At 41.5% G+C, this 15,411-nt stretch overlaps 1 long non-coding RNA gene across 1 annotated transcript in view; it reads left to right on the forward strand.

The window, feature by feature from the left end:
- LOC112450581 overlaps positions 1-7,803 on the forward strand; it is an 8,591-nt gene extending 788 nt beyond the window's left edge. The window contains exons 2-3 of the long non-coding RNA XR_003039243.2: positions 5,791-5,896; positions 6,682-7,803. This is a non-coding gene — a long non-coding RNA (uncharacterized LOC112450581). The remainder of the gene's footprint in view (positions 1-5,790; positions 5,897-6,681) is intronic.
- Positions 7,804-15,411: the final 7,608 nt, after the last annotated feature.

Genomic DNA, 15,411 nt, shown 5'->3' on the forward strand with positions numbered 1-15,411 from the left:
CCCCCCCAGGTCTAAAAACAATCCGAAAGGGCGCAGATAGGAAGAAGGGTGACGGTGAGGGTGGTGGTGGTGGAGGGAAGAAGAGGTGGGTGATGAAAGGGGGAAGAGAGGAGAAAAAAAAAAAAGCGCAACTCACCTGGTTCCAAAACGCGTTTATGGTGGCGACGTGACAGCGTTTAATGTGGAAATGGGAAACCAGCTGGCGGCGGGTCCCCGTTGTGTGGAGCAGGAAGGAGGGAAGGGAAGGGAGAAAGGGGGCTGACGTGAATGAATAAACAACTGAGCTCCTCCTCAGCCGCTCAACTACAAGATAAAATGTGCCCGGGTTTTCTTTTTTTTACCGTATTAACCACAGCCAGTTCAGCGCCAAACACAAGCCCCATCTGCTGGTTTTTAACTCGCGTTTAGCCGTTTTCACAACATCAAAAATCACCCCTTTTACAGCCTCGACATATACATTTTATAAGTGTGACTTATTTTAAAACAACAACTGAGCGACTTATATGTTTTGTGCTAGTTTTATTTGACTTCAAATTCAATTTTATCTGTATTTTTCCCCCTTAGAAGCTCATGATTTGTTCGGTTTTGATATATTAAAAAAACACCAGGGGGCGCTGTTTCCTCCTCGACAACAAGTGAGCGTTTGATTGATGCTGAGCTTCCTGAAGCTGAGCAGGGCAGGATTAAGGAGGGTGTTGGCCCCTGGGCTGCAGCTTCTTTAGGGGCCTGACTACCGATCGTCTCGTGCGCATTAATGTCGAGCTTTGTCGGCACAGAAGCAGAGCTGCTCTTTGGCTCTAAGAGGTACTTGTTGAGAACCAGGAAGTGAAAGAAAGGTTATCCTGAGCTACATTGAACGTGTCTGCTTGAAAGAGTTCTTGCCAAGTTATTTAGATATGCAGTTCTGAAATGCAGGTACGCACTCGGTGTAAAGCTGCGCTCACACTGCAGGTCGTAAGGCTCAATTCTGATTTTTTTATTATTTTATATTAAATCAGACTCCAGTGGGAACAGTCTCCATCCAGTTCCTGAAATGACCTGCATGCTCAGAAGAAGATATGACGTCACACTGCGCACACTGAGTTTACAAAAGTTAACATGGACGCTGCAAGTGTTAGCATGCGTGTGTGGATTCTGAAGTTGCTGTCCAATCGGAGCCGACTGTCCATCCAAACGGTGAAAGATAACAGGAGACGGAGAAGCCTTCTCTGAGCGGAGGCATGCGTGAATGCAGAGTAATGAGACCTTGACGTGAGGGACCTCAGTCCTTTCATCCGACGTAAAATGCGTCATGAGCGTTCACACAGCGGCCTTTTAGAAAAGCACCGGATATGTATCCCATTCAGTACCACATACTGAAAAGACCTGGGTCAGATATGAAAACAAAAAAATATTAGATTTGTAATATTCACACTGCCATGAAACAAATCCGATATGTGCCACATAGGGGCAAAAAGAAAAATCGGAATTGGGTCGCATTTGCCTGCAGTGTGAACGTAGCCTAAAGCACTCAGCTTAATCTGAAAAACACATGGAAGCCTGCGTCACATGGTTGACCTACATTAGGCTAGTTTGTGTAGGTAAACAGATACGGCGGAGTAGGACAAGCGTAGCGTCTCGGAGAAGACGTGTGTAGGAGAGGGAAAAGTGATGTCAGGGATCAACGTTCATCTAGACCAGGAAGTTTACAGTTTCAGCTTAACCTGTTTTTTAATCTGCATACTTTACTGAGCTTTACTAAATACGTACCAATACATCAAAATTGTTGGACTTGTCCATCCCAACCTGCTCTTCCACTGCTGACCTATTTTCAGTCACTTTGGTTGTTCCTGTAGATAAACGAAGGAACAGGGTAGTTAACAGGCAACCCGAACATAACATAATGAGTTCTGGTTTGAAACCATGAGATTAATTGGTGAGTGTGAGTAATTAAAAAATATGCAAGTTTACCAAGCACCCCAAGCCGCTGCTGCTGCTGCTGCTGGCTGGAAGGAGATGAAATAAGATAATACTTTATTAGCCTGAAAGAAATTCAGTAGATGCCAGCTGGAGAGAGAAAAATGCCCGAACAGGCCTTCCTTTGTCGGCTCAGCCAACATCGCACAGGTGCTGACCCATCATCTGATGAAGATGAAGCTGGAACCAATGCACCAGAGAGACACAGCACATTAACCATCGTTATGGGGGGAAAAAATGGTTTTAGACCAGTCTTCAGGACACTGCGACGAGTACCTTTGATGTAATCTCTAAAGTTTGACGCAAAGAAAAATCTACAAATCTAGAAATCACGAGAAAAGTCTGCTGTGCTGCAGTTTACTTTTTAATGAGCATCGCCACATGGATGTGAACTGTTTTATTTGTTCATTTAAATTCAAAAATGAACAAAAAATAAGGATGATGAACCAAATCCCTTTAAAGTGTCAAGAAAATAACAGAAAAAAAAGATCAAAACGCAGAAAGTCAGTAAGCTGAATAACAGGCACCACTGTCATTAAACAGTGGGTGACGAACACAGACTTCAACAAATGAAAACGCTTCCCAGTGATGCGGGCTCGCATTTGTAAAACATTCATTCGTTAAAAACAATAACACTATTTCAGGGCCCTCTAATCCTCGGGGGCCCTGGCCCTGACCTAAATATGAGCGGGAATTGGCAACGACAGCGAACGCCTCGGGCCGGTGTTCACGAGCCAGCTCTGACGCTTTACTAAAACCGTTCTTGGTATTTCATCAGGCCTGGCAGATTTGCACCACTGGGGGTTCCAACTGGAATACGTGGGTGGGCATCTCAGTATTTGCACATCGCGTCTTGTTTATTTGGCCGTTACTGACTTCTAAATGGCATGAGATGAGAAGTCATGACATCCTCGGAGCTATAATTTGCAAAAAATGGCAAATTAAACCCTCATGATGGGAGGATCTGTTGGCTTGCATGGTTTTGCATTCTCCTTGAAGAGTGAGACCTGAGATCCTAATAGATTTAGGATTTAGCTTTAGATCAGCTTTATCCAGTGATAAAACATTTCTGTCCTAGCTGTCAGTGCCTCTGTAGAATGAACTGATGAGGATAAAAATGGAGTTTATCAGCAGGTTGTGACCTAAACGCTTAAAATCTGACAGGATTGTATGACAACACTTCCCTCAATCATCATCAAAATGCATTATTAATTAATATTTATTTGTAAAATTGGTGCTGAAAACCACTGGTCGAGTTTCAGAGCTGAACAAGATCAATGAAAATGTTGAAGCCACCACGCTTCAAACTTCACCCAATGCCAGTTTTCCATTTTTTTGCCTATCTGTTTGCATTAAAAGCATTATTTTAAGTATTTGTTATGTACATCTTCTTAATCCTGGGATAAGATTTAAAAAATAAAATAAAATAAAATGACAGAATATCCGCACATTGTCATAATCCAAACATCTTATCAGTTCAGAGAAGAAAAAAAACAACAAAACTATGTAAAATAAGATTACAATCTGGATACAAAGTTCACGTTTTGTTTGAAAAATCCTCTCAATTCGTCTCTAAACTGCACGCAATAAAACAAGGAAAACTCACACAATGTTATTATTGAACCCCTGTTTGTCAAACCCAAATAATCTACTTTTTTTCTTCTTTTTGTGGAAGTTATTTGAATTCTCTACAGACTTTAAAACTGATGCTTTCAGATAGAAACTGAGCTGCTGGCATTTCTGACACTAGAGGGCACACTCAGTCCACCGAGCCAATGTGGTGGTCTTTCAGTGTCTCCCATCTCATATGATCTAGATTTCCTCATTAAACGGTGGCTGTTAATGTGAGAACAGTAGTGTCAGTGTCTCTGCTGCGACACCATTGGACCGTGGCAGGAAGTTGATTCTCAGAATGAGGGTTTGACAAAGAGGACAGACACCAGCTTGCAGGAAGCTGTACCATCACCTCTGTTTCTGCAGCCTGCCTGTCTTATTGATGCAGTTTGATCCTTTAAATATCTGGCTAATCTTACAACTGTGCTGTGAGTTGAAATGTTTGTGTGTCGAAACAATGGCGTCAGCAGAGTGAGAGGACTTTTTATTGACTCACGTGTCCAATAATTAAAGGCATAGTTCAGATGTTTGACGTGAGAGTCTGCGGAAACGTTACGAACAATTAAAATATCTAAATAAATATATTATAGTGGTCCATGCAGATGCTATTTTAAAAGCTCTTACATTACGAGTTTCACCTCACATGAAATATTACGACATTCCCGATGGAAATGTCCCCACAATGCACCAGTGGGGCTACAGCTAGCTGCCGCTGCTGCTGTTTGAGCTTGCAGATAACCATAAGTCTTTCTGAGAATAACTGTAAAATAAAGTCAATGGTGATGTAAAGGTTTATAGAACAGCGTTTGCACATTTTTTATTTATTTATTTTTCAATCTGGTCAAAATTACACTCTATTTCTGCAAACCGAATCCCTTAAAAGAGATATTCACAACGGGTGAGGTACTGATTGGTCGTAACAATTTTTCACAGAACCCTACTTTAAAGGATCTAAACTTTGGCTTCGAGTGCTTTACTTTTTGCAGAGGAGTGAATTTTCTTGTGCGGCGTTCCAGTACGAGCAGACAATCTGGAGGTGTTTGGAACACAACCTGTTTTTGAGCTCGTACTTGTTAGATCGTGGCCATCTGAGGGTCTCACAGGCTTTGTCACAACATATTTCTTTCTGTCATCTGTTAGCAGAGAGAGCGCTGGCCAAACCGCGCTCGATATGTAAAATAAATGAAATAAGCCTAGTCATTTTTTTGTTTTTTTTCCTTGCATCAGTGTTTTAATATTCATATGTAGTGCTGCTGGGGGAACAAGATGCCACTGTATTTGGTCTGCCTGCATAAATCTGTGTAGAAAGGTTTTGTAATGTTGTACCTGTGTGGGTGGTTGTTTAACAGCAAGGCCCACCTCCACCTCCTCCCCCTCCTTCTCCTCCTCTTCAACTGTCTCCTCTTGGTTCTGCCTGCCTGGACTGTGATTACCATCTGCTTCAACACTTAGGACGTTGCACCGTTTTACTCTCTCGCACAAAAGCAAACGGCTACAAACCAAATGAAACAAGATCCATAAATCCAGTTGTCGCAGCTCAGTCATCAACCGTACGCACGTGACGTTAAATCTAACCTCCATCCTGCACATCAAGTCCAGATCAGTGTGATGCTCTTTAGAGCTTATGACTGCTTTTTGTTCCCCGGATTGAGACTCGGCTTGCTCAGCGGTTCACATGGAACAGGCGATGTCTTAAAAAAGGGGGAAACTACATCTGGGGAAGAATTGGCCTCAGCTGGCACAGACTTGTTCTGTAATCAAGTACAATTTCCTTCTGAATCTGCGCATAAAGCCAGTGGTGATGTCACCAGCGGGGCTTGTGTAACAAGTTACTGAAAGTTGAGGGAAAAAAAGAAAAAAGGAAAAAGGAAATGTGCATGTTAGTCATTCCCATCACAGCCATTTTTATGTTATCTATGTGAACCTATTAGCGTAACGATGTTAGACCTCAGCTCTGGAGACTCTTCTTCTTCTGTAAACACTGAAGTGAATGTAAATGAAATGTTCTGCAGCGACGCTGTAAACTGCTCAGAGACAGCTTGTTACCATCTAACTGTACGAATCCCAGGCGTTCGGTAGGTTTAGTAGGTGCAGGTGGATTTCAGCTGTGCCATGTGTTGGCTATTGATTCCAGGCTGGGCTGCGTTCTGTTTTCAGTGTCTTTCTCTTTCTCTTTTTTCACTGGGGCGTAACAATGTTACCTCATCTGTCCTGCGTCAGCCCACTCTCCTCCAAGCCTTCAGTGCTTTCCAGAGATCTTCCAGGCAGGGTGTGTCGGGGCAGCTGGAGTTCACGTTCCCGCTCAAACCCACCGAGAGCCCGTTGAGTAAGAACACTCCTGTTTGTTTTAAAGCATTTTATATTGCCGTTTACATCAGAGAGCATTTTGCTAACCGGCGGCTTCAGATGAATATTAAAACCATGTGCGTTTTAAACTCCAAAGAAGCACATTTGCTGTAGAAATTTCACACGGTTCTGGGAGAAGTGAGCGAACCACGACAGCAATGTGAGGGCCAGAGCAGGGTCAGAGCGTCCCGACTGTCCCTGCTTGTAGGAGCTCATCTTCCACTGGGCAGATTTTAATGAAGCTCTCAGGAAGAAATCACTGGATACACATCTACAACCGATTAGGATTTGGAGAAAACTCAACTCAAGATAGCCGTCACGGCTAACCAACCTTAGCAAACACGAAAATTACTTCGATTCGGTCAACTTTACAGCTATTGAGCTAAAATCTGAAGTTTACAGCCAAATTTTACGTCTTGTTGTATCAGACAAGAAGTGTGCACCAATATGAGAAATTTTGCTTGGATTTAAAATGTTTTTGTCTATGAGGGAAAACTTCAGTTCTTTCTTTAACAACTAGATATAAAAAAAAGATTTATTCCCTTTCGACTGTAATTTCTGTTGTGGCTCGTCCTTCAGACACATTTTTTATTACATAAACAAGTCTCATTTTCTCTAAAGTTTTGGTTTTAAGCGTTTAGATCCATCTGAACAGCTGAAAGCACAAATTTTAAGCAAAGCAGAGTTTGTCCAAAACAACATTAAATCTTAATGAAACCGTCAGTGAACTTTTTTTTGTTCTTCCTCTCTCTCTCTCCCTTGTAGGATTGATCCAGGGCTCCCTCAGTCCCAAAACTCCAACCACATTAGCGCGTGCTGCTACGACTCACTGAACAACAGGACGGTAAATTGAGCGTATTTAATCGCCTCCGTGTCACGCACGCAGAATTCCTGCACGGCAGAGACTGGGAGTGACAGAAACCCAAGTTCCATCAGGAAAACTGTTGCACTTTTCTTTTCTTTTTAGGAGTTATTTGTATTGATTCTGTCTGTTTCTGTGAAACGTGAGACCGGGGCGCCTGCTTACAGCCGACAGCATCAGCTCCTGTTTGTGCCACGCTGAATAAAAGAAAGGATTTCACTTTCTGTTCTAAACCTTCCCGCTAATGGGCTTTACTCCGTTCTGAACTTCTTTATTGACCATTGAAGGCTCTGTGTGTGTGATTATGTGTTACCCAACTTTTTAGATGAAATTGAACCATTAGAATAATGTGAGTAAGGTGAACAAGAATAAACCGAACAGTGTTTTAAAAGTTTATGGACTTAGTTAAATGGACTGACTGAGGAAGCATCATTGGTGTATTTAAACGCAATTATATTGTCTTGGATTAATTACTGCATGTCCTCTCGGTCTCAAGCAAGTCAGACAACCCTAAAACGAGTCAAGTCCTTTCATAATCAGGCTCTTAAAGCACTGGATTGAAATTCATTGTGATGCCATCGTTGTAATATGCTCATTAAATATAAGATGTGGCCCCTCCACCACTGAAAGTATTCGACTAACTCTGCTCACAGCAGATGATGAGACCCTCCAGGTCTCCTGTCCGAGGAGAATTAAGAATCCCTGGAAGAAAATCAGCTTTTGGGGTCAATCTGCATTTTCATCCAGGTCAATAAGGAGTGGAACTCACTTCCTGATAGGCTAAAAAAGAAAAAGGGGCCAATTCCATTATTTATCCCCAAGAGGCCAAGAATTGGCTTTTTAGCGGCCGGCGCTGTCAATATTAATTAGCATGATTAATAACATGAAGCATGGAGTTTGCATTTTAATGTTTCTGCTGTGTAAAATTTAATATTTCAAACTTTCAGATTTAAAATGATCTTCAATAGCATTGATTTTGATGTCATTTTAATGCCTTCCTGTTTTTTTAGACCCCGAATCCATGCTGGAGGTATTGACTGAGTTTTATATTCTGTATATATTATATCTTTAGCTATTGGATTGGAATGTGTTGCTATTGTGCACAGTCCCAAATAAATAGAATAATCTGGCTGCTTGTCTCTGAGTTTAATTTTTGGTTTGCCTCTTGTTTCTTTAGTTCATGTTCTTGTCTCAGATCTGGTTTTATGTTCAGCAGTTTTTGGCTTTATTTTGAATCCTCAGCACCTCTCTGCTGCTGAGCCTTTCTGATCCAGCGTCTTGTTGATTTGGTCATGAAAAAGCAACAACTCGAGTTTGCCTTTTTCCTTTGACGCTCGGGCCTTTTCCTCCAAATCACAAGGTGAGCGGAGAGAAGAGCTGATTCTTTGGCGCTCGGTTTGAAGCCGACTGTGATTTTACTAAAGAGGGAGGCTGTAAGCGGTGCACCTGTTTGGAGTTTCTCCCTCCCGCTTGGAAAAGAGAGCGTTTTTTGTTGCCTGGGGTGGGAGGCGAGCCCAGGTGCTGGCTCTGTTTGATGTAGGCTTGCTGACTCGGGGCGGGGGGGCGAGGAATCCACCCACCTGTATCCAACGTGGTTATTGAAAACTCTTCTCCTGTTTGGATTCACAGTGGGCTTTTGAGTTGACATAAAGGATGAGAGTCTGGCACATGACAGAAGGGATGGAAATGGAAGTTTAAAGCTGACCTCGGGGGTTTCTTTACTGACCGTGATGAAGAGGTTATTCACAGTTTCTGGACTTTGGGAATTATTAGTTAATGTCTCAGAATATGTCTCTCTCTGCAGAACCGTTCTTTGATTTAATCAGCCGTTAAACTCTTTACAGTTCTCACTTTTCTCTTCTCAGCTAAACAATAAACCTGGAGTTATTTCCTGGTCATATTGTAATCAATCATAGAAAAATCGCAATCAATAAAAAATACTTGTGGTTCCAAAGCTAAATGAAACTCAGAAGTACTTTTATTGCAAGAAATTTGAAATTTAAATACGATTGCAAGCAATTTTTGTTAGCCAGTTCAAAAAGTTTTCCCGCTCAGATGTCGAACTGGGAGGTCAAAGATGTAAAACTCCGAACTAATGCCCAGCGAGAGTGAGAGCTCGCTGACATCTGCAGTTAGTTAATATAAGAGGAAGTAAAGCCAAGACCGAGCCGTGTGCAGGTACATTCTTACACCTACTTTTTAATCTCACAAATATTAATTAAAAAACCTTGTGTTCCTTGAAGGAATACTTAACATCCACCGCCTTTCATGGCTGAGATTTAAACTAAAATCATTGTATGCTGAGAAGGTTCTGAGAGGTTCATTAAAATCTGTCCACAGGGTCGTGAAATATTTTACTAACAGACTGACACACGCACACAGGCACAGACTAAAACATTATCATCACTCGCCTTCGCCAGTGGGGCACAGAGATGTCTTAAATCTTAGAGGGCTAGGACTACTTTTTTTTAGTAACAGTAGTAATCTTTGTGGATTAAAATGCACAAATAACACTTAAAAGTGGGTAAAAAAAAAGAACTTTCAACCTCACCACTTCACATAATCAAAGACCCACACCCATTAAAAGTCATTATCGAGCGGCTCTGACTCGTTTGTCAGTGAGACACAATCTTGAGCCAAATCTTCTCACACCCGCTTTTCCGTATCAATTAAATGCCAGGGGTCAAAGGTCATCTCTGATGGAGTGAATCAAGACCGAAGCCTGCTTCAGCCCACCCCGTTACCACAAAGTGACTCTAACGCTCAAAGACTGACTGCAGCGTGTCATTAAAGAGAGACGCAAAGTCCCAGCAGCCTCTTTGGTCACAACTCCCTGACTTTATTGTAGGAAACGGCAGGTTATTACTTTTCTCTTGTCTCGGAGGTGTACTGAGGCGTTTTAAGACGAGCTGTTCGCTCCGACCTGAAGACGAAGACTTGATCTGTGAGAAATTCTTTGGTCCAAGATACAGAACTTTAAATATCTGAGGTTTATTGGAGGTGAATTTTATCGAGCCACAGGGAGAACCAGTATATGGATTTGTTTTGGTTGGAGAGGGGGTTTTATTTAATTGTGAAAGCAAAGGTTAACTTTTAAAACTCTGTTAATCACCTTCTCCCAAAGATCATTTGTCTGTCAAGCAAAATATTTGATGAATCAGTGAGCAGATTTTATTGAAGCTTTCAGAAAGTAATCACTGGGTTGACGCCTACAACTGACTAACTTTTAGGAGTCAACTGTTTCAAGATGGCTGACACAACAAAGTAATCTTTGCAAACATAAACAAGGCTAAGTGTCATGTACGTGTCGGTTTATGATCAGAGAAGTTTTTACCTTTTTTATGTTATTTGGTGATCTGATCTCAACTGTGTTTCTTAATATTATTAAATCAGACATCAGTGTTTGGTCAGGAAAGACGAAACGTGATGTAATTGAATCCTTAGCTCAGCAGACCTGCAGGTTTTTAACTCTTTGTTTTGGTTATACAGCTGTTAGTTAGAGGTAAATGGAAAATGACTCTTCGGTGCAGGATACGACAGGCATCTCTGGACAATGAGTCTATTTGCTGTCACCTATTGCATCATATCCTTCGTTTCCCCTCTTGGCTGATTGATTTCAGATGTGCTGGGATGGGCCCAGTTGGGCTGGACGCCGATGACTCTTCCAATTCTCACCAAGGTCAATGATTCGAAGATGCGAGGGTGCGTTTGTTGTCTGCTCTCTCTCCTTTTGGCTCTCCTTCTGTTTCTCCCTGCGTTTCCTCTCTGATGCGTCAGTCCATCAATGATTGATGTCTCCCCACAGGACTTGACTCATCTTTCACCTGCAGCCCGCCTCACAGCTGCTCAGAAGGCTCGGCGCCGGGCCCACATGCAGAACACACACAAGCTCTGCGTTTCCTCAGGAGCCGTGTGGCTTTCGGAAAGTCCAAAGACCGATTCATCTTGCTGCATTTGAGGGTCTTCCTCCGCTTCCTTTTGACAGCCAACATGTGGGCTGTGCCTTCTTTAGTTATTTTGTATGAGAATCAGTGCTTTTCTTCCATATGCGCCCCACCCTTTATTGCCATTCCCAGGAGCCCGGAAAGAAAAAAATAACACTTTTTAGCTGCTGAGGCTGTAATTCCATGTTGTCAGGACTCATTGTATTGCAGAAAGCTGCATCTGTTCCTGCCTTCTATTGTCTATTGACAATGTGGGAGCGGCCTCAGCGGGCACAATTATGCATCTTCACAAACCAGTGAAGCTGCATTTGGCTACTCGTGGATCAGCATTTTTTTTTTTTTTCTTCAAGCCAAAGGTGAGGAAAGACTGCATAAACGTGTTTATTCTCCTTGGCAACAGACCTCTAAGCTTTTGCTAACACTCCGCTCCCCAGCTCCTACAGTAGCAGATTCATGTAAATGAGCAGGTAATGTCCCGACCCCCCCGGCGCTGCTTAGCTACAGTCTCTGTCTGTTTGTTTGGCCTTGGCTTTTAGTCTGGAGTGCAGATTAGGCTTGCAGAAAGTTTTAGGCCATAATCACTAGTTTTAAAAAGACAGACCGTCACGTGTTTGTGAGGATGTTTACGTGGCGGTTGGGTGGGTAAAGGAGCCTTTCAAACAAGCCTTTTGTAGCTGCATCTAACGCAACGCAGTGACATGAACACCTTTTTAATAAAGTCACAGGTTATGACATGATTTAAGTCTGAAACTTAAAACGACTCATGCGAAAAACAGAACTTTTTATACATCTTTCTTTTTAAATCTGAGCATGTTTTAAAATTCTCCTACAATACTCTAAAATAACAGAGTTGAAATTGTCAAACCTTTACAAGAAAGAAGCTCAAAAAGGTCAAACATGAGTGTAAGTTACGTCACCGTCTGCTTTATGAGAGCCGCCTTTCAAGATGGAGTTTTAGCCTAAAAATCATCTTAATTTGACAAACGTTTGTGTTGGTTAATGTTGATTTGCTGTGGCGGCCATTTTGAATTCCTGTAACTCTAAGAGTTAATCAGTTGTAGACATTCGCCCAATGATTACTTCCTGAAAGTTTCACAAAAGTTTGTCCAATGACTTGTGAGATATTTTAGTAAAACACACACACACACACACAGACATAGGGAACTGAACTGCAGTGTTTTACAAATAAAAATAAATAAAAGAACATACTTCTGATTGTTACACAACCGATTCATGTCTCCACAACAGTTTGTATAACACACAGCACCGATAATTTAGTTGTTTATTCTGCTTTAAAAGTGAGGGGAGGGACAGCTTCAAAGACTTGAAAGTAAAGAAAGGATTATGTTCGCATGAAAATACAATCAGACCTTCTTTACTGGAACTTATCAAAAATGCGTCAACAAGTGTGTGTATGTGAGAGTGTTTGTGTGTGCTTGTGTCTTAGACTAAATATTTCTGAATCAACGGCTTCCGAGAAAAAAAAAAAAAAAAGGAAGAAATTGCACAACGCTTCGGGTCCATTTGGGAGGAAATGTGCTCCGATATGTGAAGTCAATTCTCAGAAATGTGAAACAAAAAAGAAAGAAATAAACAGAACATTGCCTCACAACACATGCCATTTTAATTTGCTGTCTGAATTCCTGTTCAGCCTTTAACCTCACAGGGTGGATTTTTGCAGATTGGTGTAGGAGTCCGAGCAGATTGGTGCAGCTCCCGGTGGATCAGTGGATCAGTGGCTCAGTGGCTCAGTCAAACCAGGAGTTCTAACCCACAGATTGTAACATAAATGGTTGTAATGCACAATATGAACCTGACTGACTAACGCCCAGACTAATGCTGTTGTCTAATAAAAGGTCCACCAGGTTGGAGAAGGAAATTTTGCTGCATCATGCTACATGTTTTATATTCATTGTGCATTATTATCATTATTTGTATTTTTTTTACATTTTTTAGTAAATGACAAGACTAAACTTCAGGTAGTATAGTTGCCAGCACCTGGACTCTCACTTTATGCTGCTCTAAGACATACAGAATGTGGTTTGACATTGTCTTGTTAAAAAAAAAAAGCAAGGCTTTCTAAAAAAACAAAAAAAGTGACTAGAAGGCAGAAAAAAAGATAGAGTTCAGCATTCTGCAACTGAGTATTAAACAAGACTGCATTAACAAGAACTCACATGCACTCAGTTCTGTTTTCTTCACCCTGTCCAGCATTTACAAACCTTCACATTCTGAGTTTCAACACAATTATTTACTTTATGTAATAAAACCTTTGGTGTTAAACTGTTAAATATTTCCCTCTTAGTCTTTCCTGTGTGTGTGTGTGTGTGAACCCCTCCCTAGCTTAACTTCTTTGACAACTCCAGCTGCTGATTAGAAGAGGAGTTCATTCTTTTAAGTCAGGTTCGGAGGAGCGGTTATGATTAGTCAGTATCTTACTGGCAGTGGACAGCAGTCAGTATGATTTCAGTTTAAAGAATCAGGGAGAAATTGTACTGCGGGAGTCGAGCTAACAGCTGCTCAGTGCGGAGCCCATTTGAGAGAAAGTTTCATGATTTTCAAACAACAAACTCCGAATGTTTCACTTGCAAATGTTATATTTAGGGTCACTGGTATAAAAATTTTATGTATGTTTTTGCTGTTTTCTTAACCCAGCAATGTTTGTGTTGCTACGCTAACTGCATGTGTGCACAAAAATACCCCAGGAGGTGAACTCAGAAGATCCCAAACCAATGCTTTTTCTCCCCATTTAATCCAGTTTATCCTGTTTGCTCCACAGAAGAAGAATCTATGTTGTCTTTACTTATGTAATCATTCGTTTTTAGTGTCCATAGTTGCTGTTTTGACATTTAGCACTTTAGGTTGTTTCAAACCGAAGATTTGACTTAAATCTTGCAGCAAGCTCATCCATCCATTCATTTTCTTCTTCATTCCGGGTCGTGGGGAGCTGGTGCCCATCTCCAGCAGTTGCAGCAAGCCCTTTAATATTAATAATGACAGCAGATGAGCTCACCAAAGCCTCTGCGATTACTAAATGCATTTCTAATTACATTCTTTCCTCTCACACATGTATGTGTTCTCTTTGTGGGAGGAAAAAAAACACTGAACAAAAATAGTTCAGCCTGGCAGAAAACTATGTTTCTCCTTGAATTTTATTTGTAATTGAAATACCACAAGCACTGAAAATCAAATGAAGGGTATTTCAGCATGTGTTATGGAGCAAATAAGGCATCAAACACCGTCGTCCTGATTCACGTCGGTCATTTCATTTATTGTTGGCATTTAAAAGCATGCCGATGTTTCTCTGAAAAGGAAAAAAGAAAAACCATCATCACTTATAATTATAGCACAATGTGAGGTTGGTTGGAAATCTTTTTATGAGTTCAGAGCTGCTATGATATTACTGTATAACAGGGGAAACGAGGCTCACGGTTCTGTAGACTTTCTCTCCGTTGTATAAAATCAATAGACTGTTTGCAGTATGCAATCGTAAACAGCCGCAGCGACCATAACCTGTTTCATTTAAGCAGAATGGAGATGAGCTCATCAAAATAAGAGCCTTCAGACGGCTGACATCACAGGGAACCTATTTGTTGCACTAATAATCCCACTGCCACATCTCAAAGAGCTTTCTCTCCCCCGTGTTGGTGTGTGTGCTTCCTGTTTAGAGGGACTCAGGTTGAATAAGTGCTTATTCATTCCTGGACAAAACTCCATTGAGAAGCATCAGGAGCGTTTTCCCGAAGCTCCATTTGATGCCACGCTAAGACAACAGCTGCTGGGCCTACAGTGCTTGTCTATAAATTCAGATCAATGATATTTAAAAGACAGGAAACAATGACGTGTTTGTGCTGCATTTCCAGTCTGAATGGGTTATATGCCGTCTGTGATCCTGTTTTTTAAAAGAAGGGGAATAGTAAAAGAAACACACAATGATTTCAGGTTCTCCTGCATTTTTAACCAAACAGGAACGAATTAACACTTCTGTCGGTTCATTCCCTCGCTCCCTCATTTATACCCAGTCGATTTCACCCCCTCTGCTGCTCTGCTGATCTGTGTAAAGTGCTCCACGTCTATGACAATATTAGCTGTCTCTGAAAGGAATGCTTTCGTCAGCTTTCCCCCCTCGTTTCCCTTATGTTCCCATCATGCCATCAGTCTTGTGGATGGCCGGCTGCCGGCTTGATTAATTGGCTGGCTGGCTGCTCTGCTTTCTGATCCTGTGACTGACTTACTGTGACGTTTCAGGAATAAATCAACTCTTTGGCTGACCTCTTACCAAGGTGACCAAATGACTGGTTTGCTGGCTGACTCTTGTGCTTTTGCTCGAGTAAAAACTTTGACAATTACTTGCTGAGCGGGGGTAGTAGTAGTAGTAGTGGGAGAAGGGCTGACTGGGCCTACAAGCTGAGGGTTGTAGGCCCATGTTATAATCTTTACTTGAACATTTACAACAAAAGTTAATTCTTTATAAATGAAATTAAATAATCCACTAACTAGCAAGGGGCTAACTACAGTAAAAATGTTTGAATTCAGAGGTTGGAGTCTGTTTTCTTACATTTCTCTGCTTTGCTGCAGACAAAAGGTGCATTTACAGTTCACACATTGAGAACTCAAGAAAATTAGATCACTTCTGTTTAAAACCAATCATTGTCAATTGATGACATATTTGCTTCTTGACTAAATAAG

Source organism: Kryptolebias marmoratus, linkage group LG15, assembly GCF_001649575.2.
Source record: "Kryptolebias marmoratus isolate JLee-2015 linkage group LG15, ASM164957v2, whole genome shotgun sequence".
NCBI lineage: Eukaryota > Metazoa > Chordata > Actinopteri > Cyprinodontiformes > Rivulidae > Kryptolebias > Kryptolebias marmoratus.